Here is a 17,363-nt window from a genome sequence, read left to right on the forward strand (position 1 = left end):
GATATACACATATATACACACACACATATACAAAAATGATTTAGCAAAATCAAACATGTATACTGAAGTTCCTGGGAATCAAACAGATTATGCCTGTGTTGGTGAGATTCAATCATTGTCAAGTGGAGCCATAATTGAGTAAAAGTATCAAGTACTCCAAGGAGCTGAAATGGGTAATTTTAGTTTCTACATAATCTAAAATTGAAAACACAATCACCTAAAAATGCTTTTATAAATCAATAAAATTATAACAAAAGAAAATACTGAAAAAATGCAAAGCAGATTTCCAAATGGAAATCAGATAATACTCAAAATTTATTTGTTATTAGGAAAAATAAGGCTAAAATTCACAATCACATACCCAAATTAATGGCTCTTTAAAATTACCAAAAACAGATCAACTCAAATGTTCACTCCCTGGCTATTGGAGAATTAATTGGTTAATTTATTAAACTAATTGGAAATAATCTTCAAAAACTAAATTTTTTACCCATTTACCAGACCTTCTAACTCCTTATGGAAAAGGCAACACCATTTACTAAAAGATATACATAAAAATGATCACAGTAGTACTATGTAAAATTGAAATAATAGAAACAACTCTAATGTCCACCAAAAGAAAAATAAATAATCTAAGCATTATGTACACAGTGGAAAATTTGAAACCTTGACACTGGACTTAATCAAAGATCATTGGTTCTCACAGACAATGTTAACGATTGTAAGTCAGCATAAAGAGGATATTATTTATGCTCCGGTTAATATAAAGTTCAAAACTAAGTATTACAACCTCTAAGGAGAGAGTTAAGTGTCTCAGGTGAGGTTATAGGTCCTAGTAATTTCTGACATTTATGGAATGTGGTTTATAATATGTTCCCTTTGTAAATATTTATTATTCATTAAGCAATGCCCTTGGCAATAGTATGCACTTTTCCAATATCTTACTTATCAACTAAAATGCATTTACTGACACTGTATTACATTTTTAAAGTGACACATAAAACTCTGAAACTAAGCTCTAATCTTCACAGATATTTTTATTTATTATCAGCTGATTCAAAAGAAATATGAAGCACAGAGCCTTATTTTAAAAAGCCAGATGTTTCAGAGCTACTTTGGAAGACCCACCGAGCCAAATACTAGCTTTTGTCTTCCAGTGATTGGATATATGGCTAAGCATATACTATTACACCATAGAAAGCTGGGACCCTTCTGGGGAGCTAGTTCAGCAGTAAGTCACCTGAAGAGCAAAGGTAAAGTCCATAGTTCAAATCTCTCTTGGGGATTTTATGTGAATAAGACCATACAGGACAAGTGTTTGCTATCTCAAGACCCAAATAAGGAGATAAGAAGTGGAGACAGGAGAATCCCAGAGATGCTTTTAGGCTCGCTACCCTAGACAACACAGTGAACAAACAGTAAAGATCCTGTCTAAAACAAGATAAGATGGTAAGAACCAACACCTAGGGTTGCCTTCTGATCTCTACATGCACACCATAGCATATGCATATCTGCACACACACACACACACACACACACACACACACACACACAAACTGTTGTTCTGAAGTCTTCGTTTTGTATTCTTATACATTTTCCAAGACAACTTACTCTTTAGAAACCCTATTACTACTAAAACCTCCACGTAATCTGCCATATATTTTCAATGTGACTAGTACAGCGACCTTGACAGGAAGAACATAATTATTCAAATGAAAAATGAATCTAACTTCTTTAGTCCAAAATTAGCAGTGAACACACAAACAGCTGGCTTCAGAAAGATCCACATTTTACTACATTTCTCTCACCTCAAACTCCCATTACAGGAAGACTTAAGCTTTTCTTTCATAAAATGTACAAATATTATATCTTATCATGCATTTTTATGTACAAAGTTTTGTAAGATAAGTGGTCAGTTCTTGAAACATATACATATACCACTTTTCAGACTATGCAGGCCTTATTTATACATTTTTCAATGTGTGTGTGTGTGTATGTGCACACGCGCGCGTGCGCACACGCACTCACACATGCACACATCTGTGCATGTGAGTCTGTGGATCAATAACAAAAGAAGCCATGAATTTGAGAAAAAGAAATAGTGAAAGGAATTCGAGGAAGGAAAGTGGTATAATTATATTTTAATTTTTAACAATTTTTAATGAAAAGGTTTTTGGTGAGAAAACTCTAAGTGGAGGTACATATTCTCAGTGACAACAATAGAAGGCTAATACTCCCTCATCTGTGAAGCATTCTTATATATCAGGTATGGTTTCAAAATATCTCATGAAGATTCCCAAATTAATACATGATAAGTGAAACATGCTATGCATGCTTTAGTGTTATTTTTATAGATTAAAACAGTGCTATTATAAAAGTGTATTTGGTGTTAATCATGTATGTCTAAACTAGAAGGCATTAACGTCTTATAAATAACAATACAGAGTAAATACTCAGTTTGCAAAATAGTTCCCTGTTGATATGTTTGGGACATTTTGTAAATAGGTAAAAGCAAGAATAAAAATGCTATAAAATTTATTATAACAAATAAACTAAAAGTCAAAGCTATTAAATTGCTTGAAGAGAATAATTCTGTACTGAGAAATAGTAAATTTAAAGATCCAGTCCAAGAAATTGAGACCAATCATAGTCTATTCCTTCTGCTCACTCTCCTTTCTTTATTCTCAAGACCTTGCAAAAATACTGGTATTGGAGAGTTTTTGTTTAAGTAACAGTTTCAAGTAATATAATTTTAAGATGGCAAAGAATCTTAAGTGTTTCTCTGAGCCCCCATCCTATAGGTAAAAAATTCATTATGAATATATATAAAGAATTTATAAATCCATTTAGTGCTGGGCTTATGAATGAATGGAAAACAGGATACAGATCTCCTGATTCCTGAAAAATAAACTTCTGGGGAATGGTAATCCCTCTACAGGGTTCTTAGTTCCCATTCATTGGTCTTGAGTTTTTTACAACCAACTATTATGTAAAATGTGTCACAACATCACTGTTTTGAAAACTCAGAGTCCTGAGTCTTGGGAAAAACATAAGTTTTTCCACTTATGTTAGAAAAAACTCAAGATAGTTACTTATTCTCTTAACCAAAGCTCTTTATCCTGTAAAATATAATATGGATGATGGTGATGGTGATGGTTATGACTAATGATTATGATGATGATGATGGTGTTGGTGTTGGTGTTGGTTTTGGTGGTCTTGGTGGTTGTGGTGGTGATGACAATGAGCCTTATAACCCAAAGTGATGTAAGGCCCAACTCCAGGAAGCACTCCCATATTTAACACACACTTCTGCCTCTCTTTCCATGTAGAGTTGAATATTTTAGGTGTTATTTTTAACATACATATAAGACATGTTTTCAGAGAATTAAGATGAGCAACCAACTCTGGAAAGTATGGGGAGTATAGAAACAGCAGAAATCATGAAGAAAGGAAGGAGGCCAGAGACCATAATGACCAACATAATCAGGCAGGAAAGTAAGTCAGAGTTATGCAAGCATGATATATAATAAAAAATTATATTTTAATCCCACAGTTAAGTGAGCATTTTATAAAAGATTAGAACAAAAGAAAGAGGAAGGTAGGAACAAGTTTTCTTTATGGAATAGAGTGAGGTAGAGATGTACTTTCAATCCACAAAAAGGACCCCAAACCAGACGACAGTGTAGTGGCAGGAATGAAGCTGTGTGTAGGGCGCTAAAAACAATAGCCAAGAGGGAGTATAAAACACAACTTCTACTTGCTGCTAGAGGCATGGCTCATTCTAAGTTCCATATTTAAAAAGTAACATAAATGTGGTCAGACCATGCCCGGCCCTGGCTAAGGAACAGGATGTGCAACATTCCCATCAGTGCAGAGGCAAGAGTCCGGAAGAACCAAGGCTGGATCTATCCTTCTTGCAGCCACAATGTGATTCAGAAAGTGAGCATTGAAGTAAATAGAATACATAAACACAACAGCATTTCCTATTCTTGTAAACCAGAAGGTTATAACTTTAAAATCATAAAAAGATGTGCTCCAAACCAACACTGGAAAAGGTAATGAATAATATCAATAATTGTAATGAATTGACATCCCATAGAGAATGGAAACAGCAAAAGGCATGAGACGGAGTCAAAAAGACACTAAACTTTACCATGAAAGAGGAAGGGATGGGGTGACTTTTGAAGAGAACATCAAATATGAAGTAAAGTAGTCAGGAGTAAAATAGAGACATGAAAAAGAATAAATTGGAATTTTGAAAACAAGAATATATTATTTGTGAAAATTATAACCTCAAGGTACAATATAAGTCTATATTGGATTAGATTAAGAATTAGAAGATGGCATGAAGGATTTCCCAGAAATGTATAGAAGGAAAAAAGATGAAATATCAAATAAAAGACATAAATACTGAAAGATTCCAGTGAGCATAGAAAGCAAGTTTCAGGAAAAAGAGAAATAGAAGGAAGGCAATATTTGACCTGTCAGTATTAAATAATGATGTGAATCTAAGCATGAAAGCACAGTTCAGATATTCAATAAGAATAAAAATAAATCCACATTTTACAGCAAACATCGGAAATAAAGAAAAAGTCATTCATGTTCTTTGTCTCCATTTTCTGTCTTGCTATATGCTGTTCTCAGGTTTTGTCTTTGTGCAAACCTAACTACAATACATCTACACCCCTAGTAGATACTGAGAAGCATGATGCAAGTCCCAGAGAGGGTAGTCTCCTACTTATGGAGACACACAGAGCACAACCTTGAGCTGTGACAGTTCTCAGAATCACATTCTCTCAAAGTTACCTTGTTCAAAACCACACCCACCTCCCAGGTAGTCCACTCTCAGTGGCAAGTCAGCCTGGAGTGGTTACAGACCCAAAAAAACTGGCCCAACTCAGGACTATTCTCAAGGACTACAGCAGCTATGCTCTCCAAGGATCTGTGATACTTTCACTAAACTGAGGCACAGTCTACTATACCTCTGGCCAGACTTACTTCCTTTTCATCATGAGTCCATGGTAAACTCCCTTTATTAGGAACTCTTGAACTGTGCTCAAGTTCTAGCTACAAGAATGTGGGTCAAATAAGTGTCACAAACTGTCTTGTCTATGTAAACATTCAGGCCAAACTTTGTCTTCTTTTCCTTCTTTGCCGCAGGGGTGTAGGTGACACTAGGATGCCACTGACTCTGGGTGTTGAAAGTAGTGAAGACACAAGAATTTTGTGGGTTTTTTAAATAATTGCATGGGGGGTGGTGCTAAAGAGATCACTCAACAGGTAAGAGTTCGTGTTGTTATTTCAGAGGACCAGAGTTCAGTTCCCAGTACTCACATCAAGCAGTTCACAAGCACATCTAGTTCCAGTCGCCAGGAACCTTATACCCTCTCTCTCATCTCTACAGACATGCATTAATGTGCTTACGTCCACACACATAACTAATTTTTATTAAATAGAAATTAAAAATTATTTAGAGGAGAATGCCTTATTTAGACAGTTCAATGAATAAGCATTATAAGACAAAAGTTAGTGGTAACTAGGGGATTAATTTGTGACTATCTACCTTTATCTTTGCTTACATACTCACATCAGAGATTGTAAGGCCTATAAACACTGGGGTTTAAGGTTTCTTTTTTCACTGATGCATTTCTAATACTTTGACATAATTGGAAATCACTGACTTGGGAGCATAATGAATAAATAAATTACCTGAATTCTCATAGAGAAAAAAAGACAATTTACAACAAGATGCATTTGACAGAAGAATTTTATAAACATGTAGGATACATATTGTAGATAAAATTACACTTTCTTAAATATATATTGATTGATGTACTTCCATATATATCAATCAACAAGTAGTCCCTTCTGAATATAATCTACTATTCTTCAACCAAGTAACAAAGGCATTACAGTAGAAAATAAAGCAGTCTTTCAGTAAATGTGCCAGAATAACTGGGGAGAAAGTGTAAAAGAAAAAAACATCTGCAAAAAGATTTTATACTATCCAGAGAATCAGAGCAAAAATTCCATTTAGATAGGAAGAAATACAAATCACATTTTTTAAAATATCAATTCTTTTCAGACATAACACCAAAAGAATTACATATAAAGAACCTCACTGATCCCAGCCAACAGCTCACTGCTCCCAAACCCCTTGGGAGAGAGAGCTCACTGCCTGGACAGGTGGGCATTCCTGAGACTGCAGAGCAGAAGAGACCACCAATACTGCCCACCCCTGCCCACATCCCTGGGAACCTGAAGCTAAGGGGCCCTGGAGCTGCAGGTCCCCCACAGTCCAGACACTGCCCGACCTGAAGGGACACAGTCAAGAGTTCTCTGCACCCAAATCCCGTGGGAGGGAGAGCTAAAACTTCAGAGGGGCAGACACGCCTAGGAAGCAGAAGAGACTACACTCTGCCCACATTTCTGACTCCAGAGGAAAACATCTAATGCCATCTGGGACCTCGGTGCATGGGGACTCCTGGAAAAGGTAGCACAGACCCTCCTGGTTGTCATGCTCACAGAGAGCTCAAAAGCAGTTCCCATGAGCATTTTGAGTCGCGGACCACAGGTAAGAACAACTTTTTTGCTCCAAGCAACCTGCCTGGTGGACTCAAGACACAGGCCCACAGGAACAGCTGAGGACCAGTAGACAGGAAAGACTACACGCCCAAAAGCAGAACATTCTGTTCCCATAACTGGCTGAAAGAAAACAGGAAAACAGGTCTACAGCACTCCTGACACACAGGCCTATAGGATGGTCTAGCCACTGTCAGAAATAGCAGAACAAAGTAACACCAGAGACAACCTAATGGCGAGAGGCGAGCGCAGCAACAGAAACCAAGACGACATGACATCATCGGAATACAATTCCCTTCCCCTCAAAGCAAACACTGAATACCCAAAAACACCAGAAAAGCAAGACCTAGATTTAAAATCATATTTGATCATGATGCTGGAGGACATCAAGAAAGACATGAAGAACTCCCTTAGAAAAACACAGGAAAACATAAATAAACAAGTAGAAGGCTATAGAGAGGAATCACAAAAATCCCTGAAAGAATTCCAGGAAAACACAAGCAAACAGTTGAAGGAATTAAAAATGGAAATAGAAGCAATAAAGAAAGGACACATGGAAACAACCCTGGATATAGAAAACCAAAGGAAGAGACAAGGAGCCGTAGATACAAGCACCCCGAACAGAATACAAGAGATAGAAGAGAGAATCTCACGAGCTGAAGATTCCATAGAAATCATTGACACAATTGTCAAAGAAAATGGAAAATGGAAAAAGCTACTGGTCCAAAACATACAGGAAATCCAGGACTCAATGAGAAGATCAAACCTAAGGAGAATAGGTATAGAAGAGAATAAAGACTCCCAGCTCAAAGGACCAGTAAATATCTTCAACAAAATCATAGAAGAAAACTTCCCTAACCTGAAGAAAGAGATGCCCATCACCATACAAGAAGCCTACAGAACTCCAAATAGATTGGACCAGAAAAGAAACTTCTCTCATCACATAATAGTCAAAACACCAAATGCAAAAAATAAAGAATATTAAAAGCAGTAAGGGAAAAAGGTCAAGTAACATATAAAGGCAGACCAATCAGAATTACACCAGACTTCTCACCAGAGACTATAAAAGCCAGAGGATCCTGGACAGATGTCATACAGACCCTAAGAGAACACAAATGCCAGCCCATGTTTCTGTATCCTGCAAAACTCTCAATTAACATAGATGGAGAAACCAAGATATTCCATGACAAAACCGAATTTACACAATAACTTTCTACAAATCCAGCGCTACAAAGGCTAATAAATGGTAAAGCCCAACATAAGGCGGCAAGCTACACCCTAGAAAAAGCAAGAAACTAATCGTCTTGGCAACAAAACAAAAAGAAGAAAATCACACAAACATAATCTCACATCCAAATATGAATATTACAGGAACCAATAATCGCTATTCCTTAATATCTCTCAACATCAATGGTCTCAACTCCCCAATAAAAAGACATAGATTAACAAACTGGATATACAATGAAGACCCTGCATTCCGCTGCCTATAGGAAACAAACTTCAGAGATAAAGACAGACACTACCTCAGAGTGAAAAGCTGGAAAACAACTTTCCAAGCAAATAGTCTGAAGAAGCAAGCTGGAGTAGCCATTCTAATATCAAATAAAATTGATTTTCAACTAAAAGACATCAAAAAATACAAGGAAGGACACTTCATATTCATCAAAGGAAAAATCCACCAAGATGAACTCTCAATCCTATATATCTATGTGTTATTGTAAAAATATAAAAATAATAAAGGTATATTGTGGTTTTTTTACCCTGCTAGGTGCGCACCGCGGTGCCCCAAGATATCTGCTAGATATCTTGGTGGAAACACATCCCAGCCGCGCACTTTTCTACACTCAAACCTTCACATAAAAAAACACAACACAATAATCTTTGACCCAAGTGATAAGAAATAATTGCTCACTTAAACATACAAAGCCCGGTACCATCCATCCCAGGAGAACATTAATAACAACCTGTAAATATGGAGAGCAGAATCTTAACATCACCTGCCATCCTGTCCTGCCACGGCTTCTCTGCCTCTTCTCTCCCTCCTGTCTCTCCTTTCTCTTTCATCTCCTCCTCTTCCTTCAAATTTATCTCCCACCCATCCTTCCTTCTCCTCCAATGACATTTCTCCTTCTATCCTGTACCTGCCCCTCACCTGTACTTTACAAATTCAAGGGAGAGGTGGTTCTGCTGAAGTCACCTGAATTCTGAGTCCTTGACTAGGCAGCTGTCCTTGGGGCAGTGGAATTAGCATCAAAATACAGATAACTTCAGGGCAAACAACAACATCTATGCTTTCAATACAAGGGCACCTCCATACATAAAAGAAATCTTACTAAAGCTCAAAGCACACATTTCACCTCATACAATACTAGTAGGAGATTTCAACATGCCACTCTCATCAATGGACAGATCATGGAAATAGAAAATAAACAGAGAAATAGACAGACTAAGAGAAATCATGAAACAAATGGACTTAACAGATATTTATAGAACATTCTATCCTAAAGCAAAAGGATATACATTCTTCTCACCACTTCATGGTACTTTCTCCAAAATTGACCATAAAATTGGTTATAAAACAGGCCTCAACAGACACAGAAAAATAGAAATAATCCCATGCTTCCTATCAGACCACCACAGGCTAAAGTTGGTCTTCAATAACAATAAGGGAAGAACGCCCACATATACATGGAAGTTGAACAATGCTCTACGCAACGATAACCTGGTCAAGGAAGAAATAAAAAAAGAAATTGAAGACTTCTTAGAATTTAATGAAAATGAAGGTACAACATACCCAAACTTGTGGGATACAATGAAAGTTGTGCTAAGAGGAAAACTCATAGCTCTGAGTGCCTGCAGAAAGGAACAGGAGAGAGAATATGTCAGCAGCTTGACAGCACAACTAAAAGCTCTAGAACAAAAAGAAGCAAATACACCCAGGAGGAGTAGAAGGCAGGAAATAATCAAACTCAGAGCTGAAATCAACCAAGTAGAAACAAAAAGGACCATAGAAAGAATCAACAGAACCAAAAGTTGGTTCTTTGAGAAAATCAACGAGATAGATACACCCTTACCCACTAATGAGAGACACAGAGAGTGTGTCCAAATTAACAAAATCAGAAATGAAAAGGGACACATAACTACAGAAACAGAGGAAATTCAAAAAATCATCAGATCCTACTACAAAAGCCTATATTCAACAAAACTTGAAAATCTGCAGGAAATGGACAATTTCCTAGACAGACAAAAGGTAACAAAGTTAAATCAGAAACAGATAAACCATTTCAACAACCCCATAACTTCTAACAAAATAGAAGCAGTCATAAAAGGTCTCCCAAGCAAAAAAGAGCCCAGGTCCAGATGGGTTTACTGCAGAATTCTATCAGACCTTCATAGAAGACCTCATACCAATACTATCCAAACTATTCCACAAAATTTAAACAGATGGAGCACTACCAAATTTATTCTATGAAGCCACAATTACTCTTATACCTAAACCACACAAAGACCCAACAAAGAAAGAGAACTTCAGATCAATTTCCCTTATGAATATCGACGCAAAAATACTTCATAAAATTCTGGCAAACTGAATCCAAGAGCACATCAAAACAATCATCCACCGTGATCAAGTAGGCTTCATCCCAGGCATGCAGGGATGGTTTAATATATGGAAAACCATCAACGTAATCCATTATATAAACAAACTGAAAGAACAAACCACATGATCATTTCATTACATGCTGAGAAAGCATTTGACAAAATTCAACACCCCTTCATGATAAAAGTCCTGGAAAGAACAGAAATTCAAGACCCATACCTAAACATAGTAAAAGCTATATACAGCAAACCAGTCGCTAACATTAAATTAAATGGAGAGAAACTTGAAGCAATACACACTAAAATCAGGGACTAGACAGGGCTGCACACACTCTTCCTACTTATCCAATATAGTTTTTGAAGTTCTAGCCAGAGCAGTCAGACAACAAAAGGAGAACAAAGGGATACAGACTGGAAAACAAAAAGTCAAAATATCACTATTTGCAGGTTATATGATAGTATATTTAAGCGATCCCAAAAGTTCCACCAGAGAAATACTAAACCTGATAAACACCTTCAGCAAAGTGGCCGGGTATAAAATTAACTCAAATAAATCAGTAGGCTTCCTCTACACAAAAGAGAAACAAGCCGAGAAAGAAATTAGTGAAACAACACCCTTCATAAGAGTTCCAAATAATATAAAATACCTCGGTGTGACTTTAACCAAGGAAGTAAAAGTTCTGTATGATAGGAACTTCAAGCCTCTGAAGAAAGAAATTGAAGAAGACCTCAGAAGATGGAAAGATCTCCTGTGCTTTTTGATTGGCAGGATTAATGTAGTAAAAATGGCCATTTTACCAAAAGCAACCTACAGATTCAATGCAATCCCCATCAAAATACCAATCCAATAATTCAAACTCTAGACAGAACAATTTGCAAATTCATCTGGAATAACAAAAAACCCAGGATAGCTAAAACTATCCTCAACAATAAAAGGACTTCTGGGGGAATCACTATTCCTGAACTCAAGCAGTATTACAGAGCAATAGTGATGAAAACTGCATGATACTTGTATAGAGACAGACAGATAGTCCCGTGGAATAGAATTTAAGACCCAGAAATGAACCCACAGACCTATGGTCACTTGATTTTTGACAAAGGAGCCAAAACCATCCAATGGAAAAAAAGATAGCATTTTCAGCAAATGGTGATGGTTCAACTGGAGGTCAACATGTAGAAGAATGCAGATCGATCCATGCTTATCACCCTGTACAAAGCTTAAGTCCAAGTGGATCAAGGACCTCCACATTAAACCAGATACAGAAGAGAGTGGGGAAGCATCTCGAACACATGGGCCCTGGAGAAAATTTTCTGAACAAAACACCAATGGCTTATGCTCTAAGATCAAGCATCGACAAATGGGATCTCATAAAACTGCAAAGCTTGTGTAAGGCAAAGGACACTGTGGTTAGGACAAAACGGCAACCAACAGATTGGGAAAAGATCTTTACCAATCCTACAACAGATAGAGGCCTTATATCCAAAATATACAAAGAACTCAAGAAGTTAGACCGCAGGGAGACAAATAACCCTATTAAAAAATGGGGTTCAGAGCTAAGCAAAGAATTCAGAGCTGAGGAATGCGGAATGGCTGAGAAACACCTAAAGAAATGTTCAACATCTTTAGTCAGAAGGGAAATGCAAATCAAAACAACCCTGAGATTTCACCTCACAGCAGTGAGAATGGCTAAGATCAAAAACTCAGGTGACAGAAAATGCTGGCGAGGATGTGGAGAAAGAGGAACACTCCTCCATTGATGGTGGGATTGCAGACTGGTACAACCATTCTGGAAATCAGTCTGGAGGTTCCTCAGAAAATTGGATATTGAACTACCTGAGGACCCAGCTGTACCTCTCTTGGGCAAATACCCAAAAGATGCCCCAAAATATAACAAAGACACATGCTCCACTATGTTCATAGCAGCCTTATTTATAATAACCAGAAACTGGAAAGAACTCAGATGCCCTTCAATAGAGTAATGGATACAGAAAATGTGGTACATGTACACAATGGAATATTACTCAGCTATCAAAAACAATGACCTTATGAAATTCATAAATATGAACTGGAAAATATCATCCTGAGTAGGGTAACCCAATCACAGAAAAATACACATGGTATGCATTCATTGATAAGTGGTTATTAGTCCAAATTCTTTAATTATCCTAGATGCATAGAACACATGAAACTCAAGACAAATGACCAAAATGCAAATGCTTCACTCCTTCTTTAAAACGGGAACAAGAATACCCTTGGCAGGGAATCGGGAGTCAAAGTTTAGAACCGTGGCAGAAAGAACACCCATTCAGAGCCTGCCCCACATGTGGCCCATACATATACAGCCACCCAATTAGATAAGGTGGATGAAGCAAAGAAGTGCATGCCGACAGGAACTGGATGTAGATCTCTCCTGAGAGACATATCCAGAATACAGCAAATACATAGGCGAATGCCAGCAGCAAACCACTGAACTGAGAACAGGACCCCCATTGAAGGAATCAGAGAAAGGACTGGAAGAGCTTGAAGGAGCTCGAGACCCGATATGAACAACAATGCCAACCAACTAGAGCTTCCAGGGACTAAGCCACTACCCAAAGACTATACATGGACTGACCCTGGGCTCCAACCTCATAGGTAACAATGAATATCCTAGTAAGAGCACCAGTGGAAGGCGAAGCCCTTGGTCCTGCCAAGACTGAACCCCCAGTGAATGTGATTGTTGGGGGGAGGGTGGTAATGGGGGAGGATGGGGAAGGGAACATCCATAAAGAAGGGGAGGGAGAAGGGTTAGGGGGATGTTGGCCAGGAAACCGGGAAGGGGAATAACAATCGAAATGTAAATAAGAAATACTCAAGTTAATAAAGATGAAAAAAATTTAAAAAAAGAATTTTACGAAGGGGGAAATAAAAAGAATTACATATGAAAAGGAATAGTTAGAAAACTGGCCAATATTAAAATTAAATATTCTCTCTATATAAAAATTATTTTTCAAGAGAAGATGACTAGCCATAGACTGAAAAAAATGTTTTAAATTCTCTCTGATAAAGGTCTGCTATTCAAAATATTCAAAGAAAACTTACTCCTTTAAAAATGACAATTAGAAATACAGGTGAGAGGACTGGAGAGATGGCTCATTGTTCAGGAGCACTGACTGTTCCTCCACAAGACCCAGATTTAATTGGCAGTTCATAGTCATCTGTAACTCCAGTCCCAAGGAATATGATGCACCCTTCTGACATCTTTGGGCACTGCATACACATCAAATATGTAGGCAAAATACTCATGCACATAATATAAAAATAAAAGCTTAATTTTTTAAATGAAAATTTTGCATAACCTTTAACAAAAACCTCAAGAATATACAAATGAAAAGCTTTTGTTTCATAAATACTTTGTATTATTTTTTGTTTGCTTGCTTGCTTCTTCCTACTTTATTGACTTCAGCCCTGAATTAGAGAATGTCTTAATGTCTACTTCTTTTAGATATGATTTCTTATTTTGGTGTGGAATGTTCAGGTATGGTATCAAGTAACTAATATAAGGTCTCTCCAGAGATCTTATATAGGCATTAAAGCTGGGAACCTGCCACTTAGAATCACCTTAATTGTTTTCCCTATATTTCAAGTATGTTGTACACTTGTAGAAAGACTTTAAATTCTTTCCTAATTTCTGTCTTCACCCATTTTTTATCCAGCAGTGAGTTGTCAAGGTATCATCAGTTTATAAGTGTTCTGTTATTTCTACCGTTGTTGATATCCAGCTTTAATCTATAGTGCCTAAAGCAGTATAAATTCTAGTTGCATTCTAAATACCTATCCTTAAACCCACAGTGAAATGTAGCTCTTATCCTTCATCAAAGGAGCTTCTTTCTGTAGTGAACAGAAATCATTAGAAAAATCACAACTGGTCAACACCTTAGGCTCAGGAAACATTCTGGGAGAGGTGGCAAAAGATTGTAGAAACAGAAAATCGGACATCTGGTGTGCAATTGTGTCTGTTATATATACCTGGAAAACTGCACTCAACAAAATGGTAATCTAAACAAGACCAGAACAATGGCAATACCTGCCAATATGGGAAGGAAAATACCAAAACGCCTTACCTCTAGATGAGGAGTATGAGCAATTAAAAGCCACTGAGAGAGGATCAGTTTTCTCCAGGGATAAAGCCCCTGATAGCTTATCCAACCCACAAGGTCAGCCCTAAAGACACACACACAAATATACATATACATATCTATCTGTCTATCTGTCTGTCTGTCTGTCTATCTATCTATCTATCTATCTACCTACAAATGTACTCAGCAAGATATATATATATATATATACATTCTTATGAATATGTAATAATAATTAATGAATATGTAGTGGATTTGAAAGGGAATCTGGAGGACAGAAGAAGTTAGGGTAGAAGAAAGGAGCAAAGATTATGTAAGTACTCATGTACAAAATTCTAGAAAGAATAAATTTTAAATTTAATATAGATTATAATAGAAAAATTTAAGTATTTAGACATGAGATTAGGAAAATATGCATAAGGACATCATGCCTATAGGGTGCACATAAAGTAATATCAAACAACAAATTGACTGCCTTGAATGTATTTACCGAAACAAAAGAACTCTAATAATTCTAGGTGCAAAGCAAAAAATATTAATTCTGAAAAAAATAGAAGAAATTATTAAAACTGTTCTAGGTAGAAACAACTCCATTAAATGGCATAGCAGAGGGCAGTAACAGAAGCATAATCTGGCTCTTGACAAACAGTAACAAGGTGCACGATCTCCAAAATTCTATGGACCAAAAGAAAGCAAGTGGGTTTAGTCCCTGAGAGCTGGTTGGTTGGTATTGTTGGTCTTATGGGGTTGCAAGCCCCTTCAGCTCCTTTAATCCTTTCCCTAATTCCTCCAATGGGGACTCAGTTCTCAGTTCAATGGTTTGCTGCTAGCATTTACCTCTGTATTTGACATACTCTGCCTGAGCCCCTCAGGAGACAGCTATATCAGGCTCCTGTCAGCATGCACTTCTTGGCTTCATCAATAAGACTACACATGAATAGACTCATGGCTCCAGCTATATATGTAGCAAAGGATGACCTTGTTGGAAGCCAATGGTCCTGCCAAGGCTGGACCCTCCAGTGTAGAGGATTGTCGGGAGGAGGCAAGAAGAAGGGTGGTTGGGGAGGAGGAACACCCCTGTAGAGGAAGGGTAGGGGGATAGGGGCCTTATGGCCGGGAAACCAGGAAATATAAATAAAAATACCCCCCCCCAAAAGAAAGCAAGTAAAGAGGGACGGGGGAAGGGACAAACAGGCAAGGGCAACCTGAACACAGACAGACTCAGAAAAGGCTGGGCAGTAATGAGGCCCAGGGGAAGCACAAAAGCCTTGTGAGCCTCACATGGAAGAAAAAATAGTAGAGAACGGGGTGACCAAAAAGCATGAAATGTGCTAAGGAGAAAGACGTGAGGACAGTAGCATGTGGGATCTAGAAATGCTAGCTCTTCAAGTATTTTCCTTTCTAAGTAAAAAGCTAAGGTTGCATAAAATGAAATCAACCTAGTATAGAATGTTTTTTATTAAGAACTATTTATGTAAGATTAAAATAATGTACCAGGAGGCTGAGAGTGAAATAATTGTCCTTTCATACCTTTAAATAGCTCATTAACAGAAATCAAGATACTCATTTAAAAAGCAGAGCCAATCATCCTCCAGAGGAGTCCTGCATCCTGCTACTTATTAGGGTCTCTCCTGGCTTCAATCATTAAGAGAAGTTTCAGGCTTGAAATATTGATTAGTTTGTTTAATTTTTACTAAATTGATGTATATAAAAGCTACCGATACACTCAATATATTAAACTTGTGTTTTACATACATGTACTTATTTACTAAAATTTGACATATTTCAGATGTCAAACAGTAATAAACATGGTGAAACTAGTTCGTATGTACAAACAACACAGCTAGTAATGCACCTCAGGAGAAGAGCATAGCATACACAGACCTTGGGTTCAATTCTCAGCACAAAAATAATAAACAAATACCAGTTCAAAGGGCTGGGGATACTAAAATCAGGGACTAGACAAGGCTGCCCACTCTCTCCCTACTTATTCAATATAGTTCTTGAAGTTCTAGCCAGAGCAATCAGACAACAAAAGGAGGTCAAGGGGATACAGATCGGAAAAGAAGAAGTCAAAATATCACTGTGTGCAGATGATATGATAGTGTATTTAAGTGATCCCAAAAGTTCCACCAGAGAACTACTAAAGCTGATAAACAACATCAGCAAAGTGGCTGGGTATAAAATTAACTCAAATAAATCAGTAGCCTTCCTCTACACAAAAGAGAAACAAGCCGAGAAAGAAATTAGGGAAACAACACCCTTCATAATAGACCCAAATAATATAAAGTACCTCGGTGTGACTTTAACCAAGCAAGTAAAAGATCTGTACAATAAGAACTACAAGACACTGAAGAAGGAAATTGAAGAAGACCTCAGAAGATGGAAAGATCTCCCATGCTCATGGATTGGCAGGATTAATATAGTAAAAATGGCCACTTTACCAAAAGCAATCTACAGATTCAATGCAATCCCCATCAAAATACCAATCCAATTCTTCAAAGAGTTAGACACAACAATTTGCAAATTCATCTGGAATAACAAAAAACCCAGGATAGCTAAAGCTATCCTCAACAATAAAAGGACTTCAGGGGGAATCACTATCCCTGAACTCAAGCAGTATTACAGAGCAATAGTGATAAAAACTGCATGGTATTGGTACAGAGACAGACAGATAGACCAATGGAACAGAATTGAAGACCCAGAAATGAACCCACACACCTATGGTCACTTGATTTTTGACAAAGGAGCCAAAACCATCCAATGGAAAAAAGATAGCATTTTCAGCAAATGGTGCTGGTTCAACTGGAGGGCAACATGTAGAAGAATGCAGATCGATCCATGCTTATCACCCTGTACAAAGCTTAAGTCCAAGTGGATCAAGGACCTCCACATCAAACCAGACACACTCAAACTAATAGAAGAAAAACTAGGGAAGCATCTGGAACACATGGGCACTGGAAAAAATTTCCTAAACAAAACACCAATGGCTTACGCTCTAAGATCAAGAATCGACAAATGGGATCTCATAAAACTGCAAAGCTTCTGTAAGACCAAGGACACTG

Source organism: Rattus norvegicus, chromosome 19, assembly GCF_036323735.1.
Source record: "Rattus norvegicus strain BN/NHsdMcwi chromosome 19, GRCr8, whole genome shotgun sequence".
Taxonomy (NCBI): domain Eukaryota; kingdom Metazoa; phylum Chordata; class Mammalia; order Rodentia; family Muridae; genus Rattus; species Rattus norvegicus.